The sequence below is a fragment of the Meriones unguiculatus genome, chromosome 14, assembly GCF_030254825.1.
Source record: "Meriones unguiculatus strain TT.TT164.6M chromosome 14, Bangor_MerUng_6.1, whole genome shotgun sequence".
NCBI classification, from domain to species: domain Eukaryota; kingdom Metazoa; phylum Chordata; class Mammalia; order Rodentia; family Muridae; genus Meriones; species Meriones unguiculatus.
Window position 1 is genome coordinate 86,841,874 of NC_083361.1, and position 12,432 is coordinate 86,854,305.

Sequence of the window (12,432 nt, forward strand, 5' to 3'; positions counted from 1 at the left end):
TTAGACATCAAGCTGATAACCATGCATTACGTAGAATAGAGCAAATATTCAGTGACGGTTATCTGCTCGTTGTTACAGTGAACCGCCTTCTGCGGTGCCTGGACAGCGCTTTATCCATCTGTGTCTGGGAAGATTGGCTTGGCTCTGCCGGAGCTGGTGATGTACAGACGCCACCCAGTGGCTGTCATCTGCCACTGCACCCTCAGCTTCTGGTAAGGCTTGCGGCTTCGTTTATACCTTTTGGATATTCTTCCGTGTACATTTCCTTAGGAGACCAAAGATCTTGGGATCAGAGAGGTAATAGAATCGACAGCTAATTCTGGAATGTGTATCCAGCAAACCTGAGTGGTCAATGCCGGTGGAATAGGTGTACGGGTTTGCCCGGAGCGGTGTTTTCCAACCCCTAATTTTGCACGTAAGAGGACATTTGGCAATATCTGGAGATACTTTTGGCTATCATAACTTGAGGGGCATGGCGAACAAGAGTCTCTGGAGTGTGCAGACGAAGCACGCCCCCAAGTGTTCTAAGGTGCGCCAGACAGCTCCCATGAAAGATTAGCCAGCCCCAAACTTCACAAAGGTCAAGCTACGCTGCTCTCGGGTGGCTGTTAGGACCTCCTCTGCGCCGTCTGGGCTTCGGGAAGAGCGGCCCGCACTACGTCCCTCCATCTCATGTAAGTGGGAGGAAGATGCCAGCCAGGAATGGGCATAGCCTCTAGGACTCTAAAGGACACTGGCGTGGCATCTCGCCTGTTTACAGACTGCCACACGTCTTCAGTGCTACCCCAGCAAGTGTGCAAAGCCGCTCATCACACGGAGGGACTTACGCGCAGAACAGGTTCGTCAGTTTGGAGAGGCGGAGGCCGGGGAGTGGGACATTTGGTGGTAGGGTATTTGGTGGTAGGGTATTTGGTGGTAGGGTATTTGGTGTCAGGGTATTTGCCTAGCACGCACGTGTACGCCCACGATCTTCTTGTGTTAAAGGTGTATTTATTTTCGTCACGTGTGTGAGAGGTTGGCTCCTGTATATGCATGTGCACTGTGTGTGTGCAGCTCGCGCAGAGGTCGGGAAAGCGTTGGATGCCCCGGCACTGTGTTTATACATGCTTTTTGGGGTCACCCCACCATCCTCTAGAAGAGCAGCAAGTGCTCTTAACTGCTGAGTCATCCCTCCAGCCCCAAGTCCCAGATCTCAGGTTCACCAGCAAAGAGCCAATCTAGGTGGGGATGGAGAGATGGCTCAGCAGTTAAGGGCAAAGGACCTAGGTTCGGTCCCCAGCATCAACATGGCAGCTCAACAGCCATCTGTAATTCCAGTTCCAGGGAATCCAAAGCATTCTTCTGACCTCTCTGGACATTAGGCAGGTACATGGCACACACATACATATACATACAGGCAAAACACTATACACATAAAATAAATAAATCTAAAAAGAACCTTTTTAAGTAAATACGTATGTAAACTAGGAGAGCTGCCGCCTTCTATGCAAGGAAAACAAAGCCAATCACTGGGAACCAAGAAGAGAGTCTCCTTCTTGAGCTCTGATATTTGTGTAACAAATTTAGGAAGCAGCAAGGTCTCTCTTTTTCCTTACATTTGTTCTACTACATTGAGGAAAATGGACAAGGAGTATGAAGGAGAGGGTCCATGAACTGGGACCAGGAGGCGAGGTTGGAGAACAGTCTACATAGCAGGCAGAAGAGTGCCCCACCCCTGTCCTCTCCTCTCCCTACAGTAGGTCCTGTAACACTCTCATGACTCCTGGAAATTCCCTGGGGTCATCAGAGCCTCAGCTGTGCGTCCTGATGGCTACCTGTCCCCACTGCTGACTGCTGTGTTCAGCCTCCCAGCCCTCAGCTATGTGTAGCCTTGGTACCCGGCCCCAGCTCCATGACCAACCCCACGCAGCCCTGTGTGAGATGAAAGATCCCTCCCTGCCTGGGGATGGGATGTGCTTGCTGAGCTTCTCCTTCCCACGTCTCTAGCTCAGGAAATCAATAAACTTCTGCTGACGGATATTACTTTGAGCTCTATTCATATGTTAATGGTGCTCTGCTGCCGTGAGACCTTGCTTTCTCTCTTTTTTTTTTTCTTTTCTTTTTCTTTTTCTTTTGATATCTGATGGGAATCTACAGGCTGAGCTACAGGCTGGGATGGGAGGTATCTTTCCTTTTCCTGCCCGTTTACCTGATCATCTCATTTCCTCTAAGGCGTGATGTGAATTTTCAATGATTGTGAAACTTCCTTGGAAAAGCTCAAAGGTCTCTCTGGAATCATACTCTGAATTTTTGTTTCCCCATGTCTACAGTGCTCTGTTTTCCGGGGAAATTTTAGACGATTGTGGAGATAGCCCAGGTGTCTTCAGTCTTTCCACCTTGTTTGAGACACGGTCTCCCTGCTGCTATCAGGACCAGACTTTCTGATCCTTAAGTGTATAGAGGTTCTCCTGTCTCTATCTCCCACTTCCCATAGGCATGCTAGGCTTGCAAGCACCGGCACTCCTGAGTCTGGCTTTTTTACAGGCTTACTGAATCCAAAGGAAGCCATCAGACATATATGGCAAGTGCTTTTCCCCCTGAACCATTCCCCCACTCCCACTCCCGCCCTGTTTTCCTGACTGCATCCTTCAGGCTGCCTAGCTCACACTTGCTTTATCCCAGAGCATCTCACAGAGGTACTTGGTACCCAGACATCTGCCCTGGCCTCTTGCTTAGTTCAGGTGCCTGGATACTTGCCCAGAAAACTCTAGAAGCCACACTCCTGCCTGGAACTAGGGCTTCTGGCTCTCATGGCCCTTTGCTATGTCCCTAGACATAATCTCAGTGTCAGCGCCTTATTATATATCTGGTTTCCAGCAGATCTTTCTGTCACTTCTGAACAGTGGGAATCCAGCGCTCTGGGTGGATTCTGTTGGTCTAGAAATGGCCCGTGACTTGTTTTGTTCTGAAAGAATCTCATGTAGCCCGGTCTGCCCTTGAACTTGATATGTACCTAAGGATAACTTTGAACTCCTGATGCCTCGTCTTCTAGCCTCCTCTTCTTCAGGGCTGGGATTACAGACATGCACCACCACGCTCACCTTTCAGAAACCTGACATTCTCTAGCAACGCACTGCTGGTTCAGTGTTCCCTACCAGGGGCGGGGCGGGGCTTTGGGGCGTCTGGGAGACGCCCCCTCTTCCACTCCATGATGGCTCCACCAGCCCCATCTCCAACACTGAGATCCAGACTCAGTAGAAGTCTAGGGACACAGCAGAAATTACTGGCAGTTTTTCATTTGTTTGTCTGCTTTACTTTTTCAGAGTTAATATTGTACTTCCCTTTGTCGGGTCGTGTGTTTTGTTTGCCCTTAAGCTGACTTTCCAAAATGCCTCCTGGTCTGGAATCAGTACCTCAAGCTCCTGCGGAGCAAAACAACATTCCTCAATAGAACCCTTCAGAAGACTGATGGCAGAGCCCCAGCCTGGCCACCACATTATGGTGGGTGAGCAGCTATTTGCTGGAAAATCGATGTTAGGTAAATCACACACAGTGTATGCTTCCTCTCTCGCTGTAATGGTGCTTGAGCCCCCGTACACCGAGCCTGCCTTTCCTGGAGGGCGAAGCTCAAAAGCTCCTGTCAAGTAATGGTGGCACTGAGGCGAGAGCGGGTTGCTTGACGAATTCTCTCGAAGCTAACTCTGTCTGAGAACGCCCAGCAGTGCAGCCGGAGCTGATCCGAGGAAATGACTGAATAGCTTATTCTGTTTTGCTTTATTTGTTGTTTCTTTTCTTTTTCCCTCTGTGCTTTCAAGTTCAGTTTAAATTGTTTCATTTGCTTCCTATTGCTTTTTTTTTAATGGCTGGGGTACATTTTCCCCATTTTTTTCAGTATGGTCCATGGACTGATTGTGGGCTGTCATCAAGCCTAGGTCAGCCTGGCCGGCCACCTGTGAATAGGTGACCACGTTCACATCCAGAGTGTGCTGAAGGCTGCCCAGAGGCCTCGGCGTGGCTTTCTCTTTTGTTCAGCCTGAAATCCCACATTTTCTTGTCACAGAGCTCACGCAGGAGATGTGTGCATAATGACTGCACAGGGGTTGTCGCAGGGAGAAATAAGCCCTGTGGCTTTTACTTAACTTTATCATTAAAAAAAAATCATCCTGTTTGTGATCCACAATCTCCAAATGACCCTAGCCACCTGCCCAACACACTGGGTTTCTGTTTAGACATGGAGACCCTCAGAAAAATGAAGGTCCCAGGATGGGAAACTTTACATGCGTACTGCTAGCTAGCAAGTCTTAATCAAAAAGCGATTGGCGTGTCTAAAATCCATGTCATCTACAGTTAATGATATCGTCTACTAGTTTCTATGTTGTCTATTAGTTTAATGAAGATTTCTTTTTAAACGCTTTATTGTTATGTTAAGACAGGATCTCATTCTGTAGCCTTCGCTGGCCTGGAGCTTGCTGCACAGCCCCGACTGGCCTCGAACTGGCAGAGATCCTCTTGCCTCTGCCTCCCAGAGTGCTGGGATTAAAGGCGTGCACCACCGTCCCTGGCTCTCAGAGATTTGTGTTGTGTTTTTTTTTTTTTAATTATGTGTACATTTGGAGGTGTACTCACGTGTGTTTGCCTTCAGTATACCATTCTGCACTTCCAGGCCAGTGTCTACATGACAACATGTGTCCTAGGACCAGTGACTTTCATAGCATGAACCTCCTTTCACTGTCAAATGAGCTTGTTGGTCGTGAGCCACGCGGAGGATAACCTTTCGGTAAAGATGATCGTCTTTGTGAATGTCTGAGCAATCATTCTGACAGAAACATCAGGAGGAAAAAAATAACCTGGAAATACGTCCAGTCCATGAGTGTGATTTCTGTCTCTGTAGAGGAAGCGTTCCAATTTATCAGCAGATCCCTTCGGCTAGCCCCACTAGGGAATGGTGCTGTACTGGGCGGGGCGGGTTAGCGCTCTGCTGTGGCAATGGGCACGCTCCGGGGCTAGCAGCCACACTACCTTTCCCGAAGGACTCTCCGCGTTCAGCTTCAGCGTAGCGCTCGCTCCTCCCACTCTGCCACTTTGGATCTATTCCAAGGAGCAACGTGGTACGGCTGGGCAAGGGCGCCAGCTGGACTGCGCCATGCAAAGGCGGCCTATCCACCTCACTGCTGGGCGCACTTACCGGGTGACTACTGGGCACGCCCGTGGGGCGTGGCTGTCTTTATACACCAAGCCTGTTCTGATGAACCCACCTACACACCTCTTCTCTTGATCATTTCAGTCAGGAGCTATAGATGCCAAACTGATGAGTTCAGAAAGAGACAATAAACAATGAATTATGGAGCTGATAAAGGAATTCAGCAAACCAGTAAGGAGATCTTTCATACATATGGAACGTTAAAAAGAAAACAAAAACTGGATCCATTGACTTCACTGTTGAGACAGAGTGAGGGCAAAACTCAGGTATCACATGACTTCCATAAACCTACCTTCCAACCAACAGGTCATTTTGTGCCACTGGTAAATAAGGTTAGCACAGAGCGATTATCTGAGAGATCCCCCTGAGTCGAGGTATTTTCCATCCGGTCACACAGTGACCTAAGCAAGGTTCTGACGGTGGTCCTTTTAGGAATATGCTGTGTTGACGTCCCAGGCTCCTTATTTAAATGGACGCAGCCTGCCTTCAGTCAGTAGCCCGTAGCCTGGGAACTGCTTTCGTTGGTAACTGGGTGGAAGTCAGGGAGTCCCGCTGTGCTGAACTTTGTCATATAGACAAAGCCATCCTCGTGTTTTGCCCATCTGCTGCTGCCTGAGAAACCCATAATCAATTAGCTGCTGCCCCAGAGCTCTAGAAACCAAACACTCTAATAGGCTCTGTCCCTGAAAGACATTGTCACCTACCCACCTCGATTCTTAAGGAACCACCACCTGGCCTCTAACCTCCCAGAACCCTGTTATTTCCAGACAGCCCAGTCCTCAAGCGGGTCCCCCACTATTGTCCTTGGCATTGCTTTCCAGGGGTTCTTCATTGTGCTAGCTTAAAGCTGTGGTAAAAGAAGAGCTTTCTCTGGGTTGGGGGGGGCAGCCGAGGGCTGCAGCTGTAGGTCCATCCTGCTTCCCGTCTCCTGATTTTAGAACCTCGATGATTTGCCACTCTAACTGCTGCAGGCCACCCCTGTCTCCAAGCCTCAGAAGACTTGAGAAGTGAGCTGCCAAAGGGACTTGTGGGCCCTCGTGGTAAATACTGCAGAGCCGATCCCCATAAATGTACCCGTCAGTCATTTCATGCCAATCAAATTCAGAAGTCCTCCTCTCCAGTCTGCTGTGCCCCACATGTGCTTCCAGCTTGTCCCACATGTGCTTCCAGCTTGTCCCACATGTGCTTCCAGCTTGCCCCAGTTAAACGCACCGGCTCACAGGCTAGTGCCTGAAAGAACTGTTTACGGCTTTAAAGATAACTGACTCGAATTTCTTATTTTTAAGTTTTGTCTATTCTCACTCTGCGAGGCGCCTGTGGAGGCCGGACGCCAAGTCCCTGGGCCGGTCCTCTCCCTCTGCCTTTACGTGGTTCTGGGAATAAAACCTAGGTCTCTAGATTTACGTGGGAGGCACTTTCACTCACCATCCCAAACCTACAATGTGGACGTTTTAATGTGCCTCTAGGCCCCTTGGGTCAGGTTCTGCTCTCCTTAGGCCGTCAGCCTCCCCTCTTGCTGCTCTCAAGCCTTTCATGGTTGCACTGAAGAACTCTCTGCTCCCTGACCTGCAGATAAGGGGAACAGGGTGCCTCGGGGGAGCCAATGCTCTGGAACAGCAGCACATCCGGGAGCTCAGCAGGAACACAGAACAGTCATTCACAGAAGCCAGAGCCCAGGCAAGCGGGGCAGGGCTTTATTTACATCAGCAGTTCCCCAGCCTGTTTAGGGAACAAATCCATTGTGAGTCAGATAAAAGCTATGACTCCCCTCCAGAAAAAAACCAAAAAACTGTTTTTATGTTGCTTCTATTTTTTTAGCTAGCATTTGAAGTAAAAGGATTGGTCCAGTGCTTTGAAAGTGCTCAAAGAATGCCCATCGGAAGAGGGCGTAAGCACAGAGAGCCGCACTGCATCGCCCCTCACTGTCCAGTCAGCAGCCATCTGGGAGGTGCGTCAGCTGCCCGGGCCCAGGGCAGGCTGGGAAGCTTCATGAGCAGCAGTTCTCAATATGTGGGTTTAGGAATCAAACAACCCTTTCACAGGGGTCGCCTAAGACCGTCAGAAAATACAGATATTTACTTCATGATTCATAACAGTAGCAAAATGTATTGTTATGAAGCAGCAATGAAAACAAGTTTATGGTTGGGGATCACGACAACATAAGGAACTGTATTAAAGGGTCACAGCATTAGGAAGGCTGGGAACCATCACTCATGAGGCTTACGTCTATTAACCAATCACACAGTCAAATCCCCTTTGCTTTGAACTCACAGGCACTGTGCCAGCTAGTTTCATGTCAACCTGACACAGGCTAGCGTCATCTGAAAGGAGGAGACCTCAGTTGGGAAAATGCCTCCATAAGATCCAGCTGTAGGCCACGTTTCTAGTGAGTGATGGGGGAGGGCCCAGTCCACTGTGGGCGGTGCCATCCCTAGGCTGGTGGTCCTGGGCTCCATTAAGAAAGCAGTCTGAGCGTAGCTGATCACTCGTCTGTGGTGATGCAGCCTTGCCAGGCCACGGAGGAAGAGGACCCAGGCAGTCCTGATGAGACTTGACAAGCTATGGGCAGACGGCAATGGTGGAGAACTGCCCTTTCAGTGGCCTAGGGGAAGGGAATGAGGGGAAGAGGGAGGGAGGGAGGGAGGGATTGAGGAGAGTTGAGGGAGGGGGCTTCAATTGGAATATATAATGAATAAATTGTGAAGAAAAAATTAATTTAAAAATGCAAAACATAAAAAAGCAGGCTGAGCAAGCCATGTGAAGAAAGCCAGTCAGCAGCGCCCTCCACAGCCTCTGCCTCAGCTCCTGCCCCCAGGTTCCTGCTCAGTTCCAGTTCCTGTCCTGACTTCCTTTGCTAATGAACGGTGATGTGGAGGTGTGAACTGAATGGCTTTCCTCCACAGGTTGCTTTGGTCGTGCTGTTTCACAGTAGTAACCCTGACTAAGACATGCACTAAATAGACTTTGGATTAGAATTTCTCTTCTTGGGAGCCTGTCTACGGGGCAGGACTGACCAGGGAAGATCTGGAAGCCTCTGGCAGAAAGCATCTCAGTGTGAGCCAACCAACTACACCAAGCAGTATTTTCCCAACCTAGGTAGCCCAGGTTAGCCTTGAACACATAGTCCTCCTGCCTCGGGCTACCAAATAGTGGAATTACCGGTATGTGCCATGTCTGGCTAGTGGGATCTACATATTAAAGATGACCCTAAGCTTCTGGACATCCACAGTAGGGAGACAAGCTCTCTGAAGGACTGCTCTGGGTTTCTAAGCCTTAGGTCAAAGCGAACATGACACAGCCACCACACTTCAAATGGGAAGCTCTGAAATGTCTTGTCTTGGGGTACAGTCTGCCCAGGGCCCTGAGGTGGTTATTTTGACTTGGCACTAACCGAGAAGAATCAGGCGTGGAGTGCTCAGGGTCTCCTGCAGAACAGAGGGACTTTGGATATTTATATATGTTGTGGATGCAGGCACCCGGCAGAGCCCCACCGTTTCCCCTGACAACCAATTATTACACACTTGCAGATTCAATGTCTTGCCATAGGAAACGACGTTAAATTTTTGAAGACCTAATATTCTCGAGGAGACTTGCAGATAGTCTTACAAAGCCCCCCCTTTTTTTAAGAAGATAAAATATTGACCAGGATGACTACATAAAGAAATCCTCCATGCCGGCTGCAATCTCCAGACTATTTTCCTCTTCATCTTGGCTTCAGAGGACTGCATTTTATCTGCCTTACACCTTAATACCACTCCCTCCCTAGAATCTCTTTGCTTTTTCTCTCTCTCTCTCCTTCAGCAACTGAGAGATAGGGAGGCTGCTGTCTGTCTTCAGGCAAGCTCTTATTAGCCGGAACTCAATGGATAATGCAAGGTTTATAGAAACCCAGGAATTAATAACTTGAATGTGAAAACAATACGTTCTTAAAAAAAAAAAAGTCTCAGTCACCAGCATGCAAATCCTCTTCTAAATCAAGCCTCAACTCTTAAGCTGCGTTGGAACCCTCCTAGAAGTTGCTGTCATCCGTAGATTCATTTCGCCCTCGATCCCGGATCTGGCAAGCAGTTGTCTTTGTAGACACTCAAGTACAGGCAGTTAGCTTCACATGTGAGAAAGAGTCTCTCACCACATTGTCCAAAGTAACCTCAGATCCACTGTGTAGCCCAGGCTGGCCTTGTTTGTATTCGCCGGCTGCTTGTCTCCTGGGTGCCGGGATTACAATCCAGGCGTCCTGCCTGGACCTCAGGAAGTTCATGGGGAGATACAGGGCCACCTGCAGAAGAGAAGGGGAAGCGCGCCGAGCAAGGGAGCGAGGGAAGGACCGCAGAAAGCGACCCCGCAGGAGGGTGGCGCAGACCAGAGCCGCCCCGCAGAGGTGGCGCCGCTGTCCTCCCCCACCGCCGCTGGCCGGCCACCACGCGGTGGACACCCACCCGCGCCTCCACCGCGCGGCGTCCAGAGCTCCTGCCGAGGCAGCTCCGCCCGCGGGCACAGCCGGGGCGGGAAGCGGGCATGGGCCCTCACAGGGGCGGCCTCCCTCCGCCGCCCTTCTGTGGGCAGGGCGGGAACCGTGGGATTCTGCCCACTCCCGTCATCCCTCTTCCCTACGGCCGTCCAGGACTGACTCACGACAGAGCTGTGTGTCCAGTTCACTCACTGCGCAGCGACTCCTCCGTGTTTTAACGAGTTCTGTGACTCAGGAGGAGAAATCAGGTGTTCCAGAACCAGCTGGTGTGTGGTGGTGGGGGGAAGCAAGAAAGTAGAAAATGGGACGTGAAGTATTTCCTGCATTCCCAAACCTCTAGGCCCTTCTCCCCGGTGGTTGTAGCAGTCTCTCCTCCTAACTGCCAAGACAATAAAAGAGGAACCCTGTTCAACCCTGTCCAAACTTGACACGCCCAGTACCCACTGTGGTGGTTCTTCTAGGTATGGCACTGTCCGGAAGTGTGGCCTTGCTGGAGGAAGTGGGTCACTGTGGGGGTGGGTTCGGAGGTCATATGTTCTCAAGCTACGCCCAGTGTGGCTCTCAGTCCCCTTCTGCCGCCTGTGGATCAAGATGCAGAACTCTCAGCTCCTTCTCCAGCACCGTGTCTGCCTGCGTGCTGCCGTGCTTCCCGACATGATGATAACGGACCAAACCTCTGAGGCCGTAAGCCCGCCCCAGTTAAAGGTTTTCTTTGTCAGAGTTGCTTGGTCGTGGTGTCTCTTCACAGCAACGGAACCCTAACTAAGACACCCATTTTATGGCATCTTCAAAATGACCCAGAAGGAGGCAACAAATCGAGAAGAGGTGGGTAGTCTGCCGTTCAGAGCCTCGGTAACACCTAGACTAGGGAGCGCTCTGGGTGTTGTTGTCAAGTTCACGGACAAAGAACAATGTGGAAATTCAGCGGGTTACTTCTTTTCTTTACACCTTTAAAATTGGGAGCTGGAGAGATGGCTCAGCTGCTCTTCCAGAAGACTTGGGTTCAATTCCTAGCACCATATAACGGCTCACAGTTCCCTGTATCTCTAGTCCCAGATCTGACACGCTCTTCTGGCCTCGTTGGGCACTTCATGCATGTGGTGCACAGGCAAAAGACCCGCAGACATAAACTAGGATAATACTTTAACAAGTGAAAAAAAAAAACATTTAAAATTACATTTATAGTGATACAAGAATGAATTAACCTGGGACTGGAGTATGGCACACCCCTGTTATCACAGCACTTGGAACGCAGCAGCAGGAGGATTAGTCTAGGTCATTGCTACACAGCAGGGTCAAGGAGAGGTGGCCTGTATGACATCCTGTCTTTAATAATAATAATAAATACAAATGGGCATGGTGCCCCATGCTTGTACACCCAGCATTCAAGAGGACGAGGTAGGCGGAGAGGCACAAGTTTGAGACCGACCTTGTCCGTGTCGTGAGATTCAGGCTATTCAGTACTTCAGAGCTAGCTACTGTCTCCAAGCAGAAAGCAGGATTAGTGGACTGGCTCAGTGGCCTGAGGAGACTGTTTCAACCTGATAAGCTGAGCTAAATCTCCAAGACCCACATGGTAAAAGAGAGAACCAATTCCTGAAGATTGGTCCCCTGCGCTACACACATGTGCACACATGAACACATGTATGTGTGCATGTACACACACACTAAATAGCAAGCCAGACGTAGTGGAACATGCTCCTAGAACTTGAGGTACTGAGGCAGGAGGATCAGGAGTTCAGGGTCTCCCTCAGCTAACTGGTAACTTAGAGGTCTGCTTGAGCTGTGTAGCACACTATCTCAAACCCAGAACACCAGTTGGGGACGTTTTGGTTTATGATATGTAGACATGTTTTTGTTATCATTCCAAGTTGGGGATTTTCAGTTTGTCCACACCTGTTAAGTGTCTGGTGTGGAGCGTGGTCTTTGCCAGGTGGAATTGGTTGAAGTCTGAGGGCTTTGAGGAGCGTAAATATGGCAGCCCAGAGGAAGAAGGTGGCTGCTTGCAGGAGGCCTGCTTGCTGCTGGTCCGTCTTGCTGCTGCGTTTGCCGTTTGCTGTTTGCTGATTTCCTGGACTTCTGGAGTTCTGGACATCTGATACTGGTATTGTCCCCAAAGAATCCTGTGACTGTACCCAGCAGGATGTAGCAGAGAGAACACCCTCTGTCCCCACTAACCTTCTTTCCCTCCTACCTGGTGTTGTGGGGCTGTAAGGAAGGTAGAAGTACTTAAGAACCCTAAATAAAGTAGGTTTGATTTTTAAAAACCTAGATCAGCAATAGGCACCCAGTCTAATATACTGGGTGGTTTTTGTTTTTGTTTGGTTTTTTGAGACAGGATTTCTCTGTGCAGCCATGGCTGTCCTGGGACTCTCGAACTCGCTCTGTAGATGAGGCTGGCCTAGAACTCACAAAGATCCCCCTGCCTCCGCCTCCTGGATGCTAGGATCAAAGATGTATGCCCCACTGACCAGCTTATTAGTTTCAGTGTATGTTGGTTGGTTTGTTTTCAAGAGAGGGTTTCACGTAGCCCAGACGCGGCCCCAGCTGCCCTCAAACGCCTGCAGATCCACCTGCTCCACCTCATGAGTGCGGGAAGTCTGTGTTAACACCACAGCACTTGTCTTAACCGTGATTCTTGTAAACCACATTTTCTTAGGTACATGAAATTTTTTATTTATAAGATGACCTGTTCAATGCTTCTTTTCTTCTCCTGTTGCTGTTCTGCATTGGTTTTGAGATGAGACTCCCAAGTCATGTATTCCCAGCCTTGAACTCCTGTCAG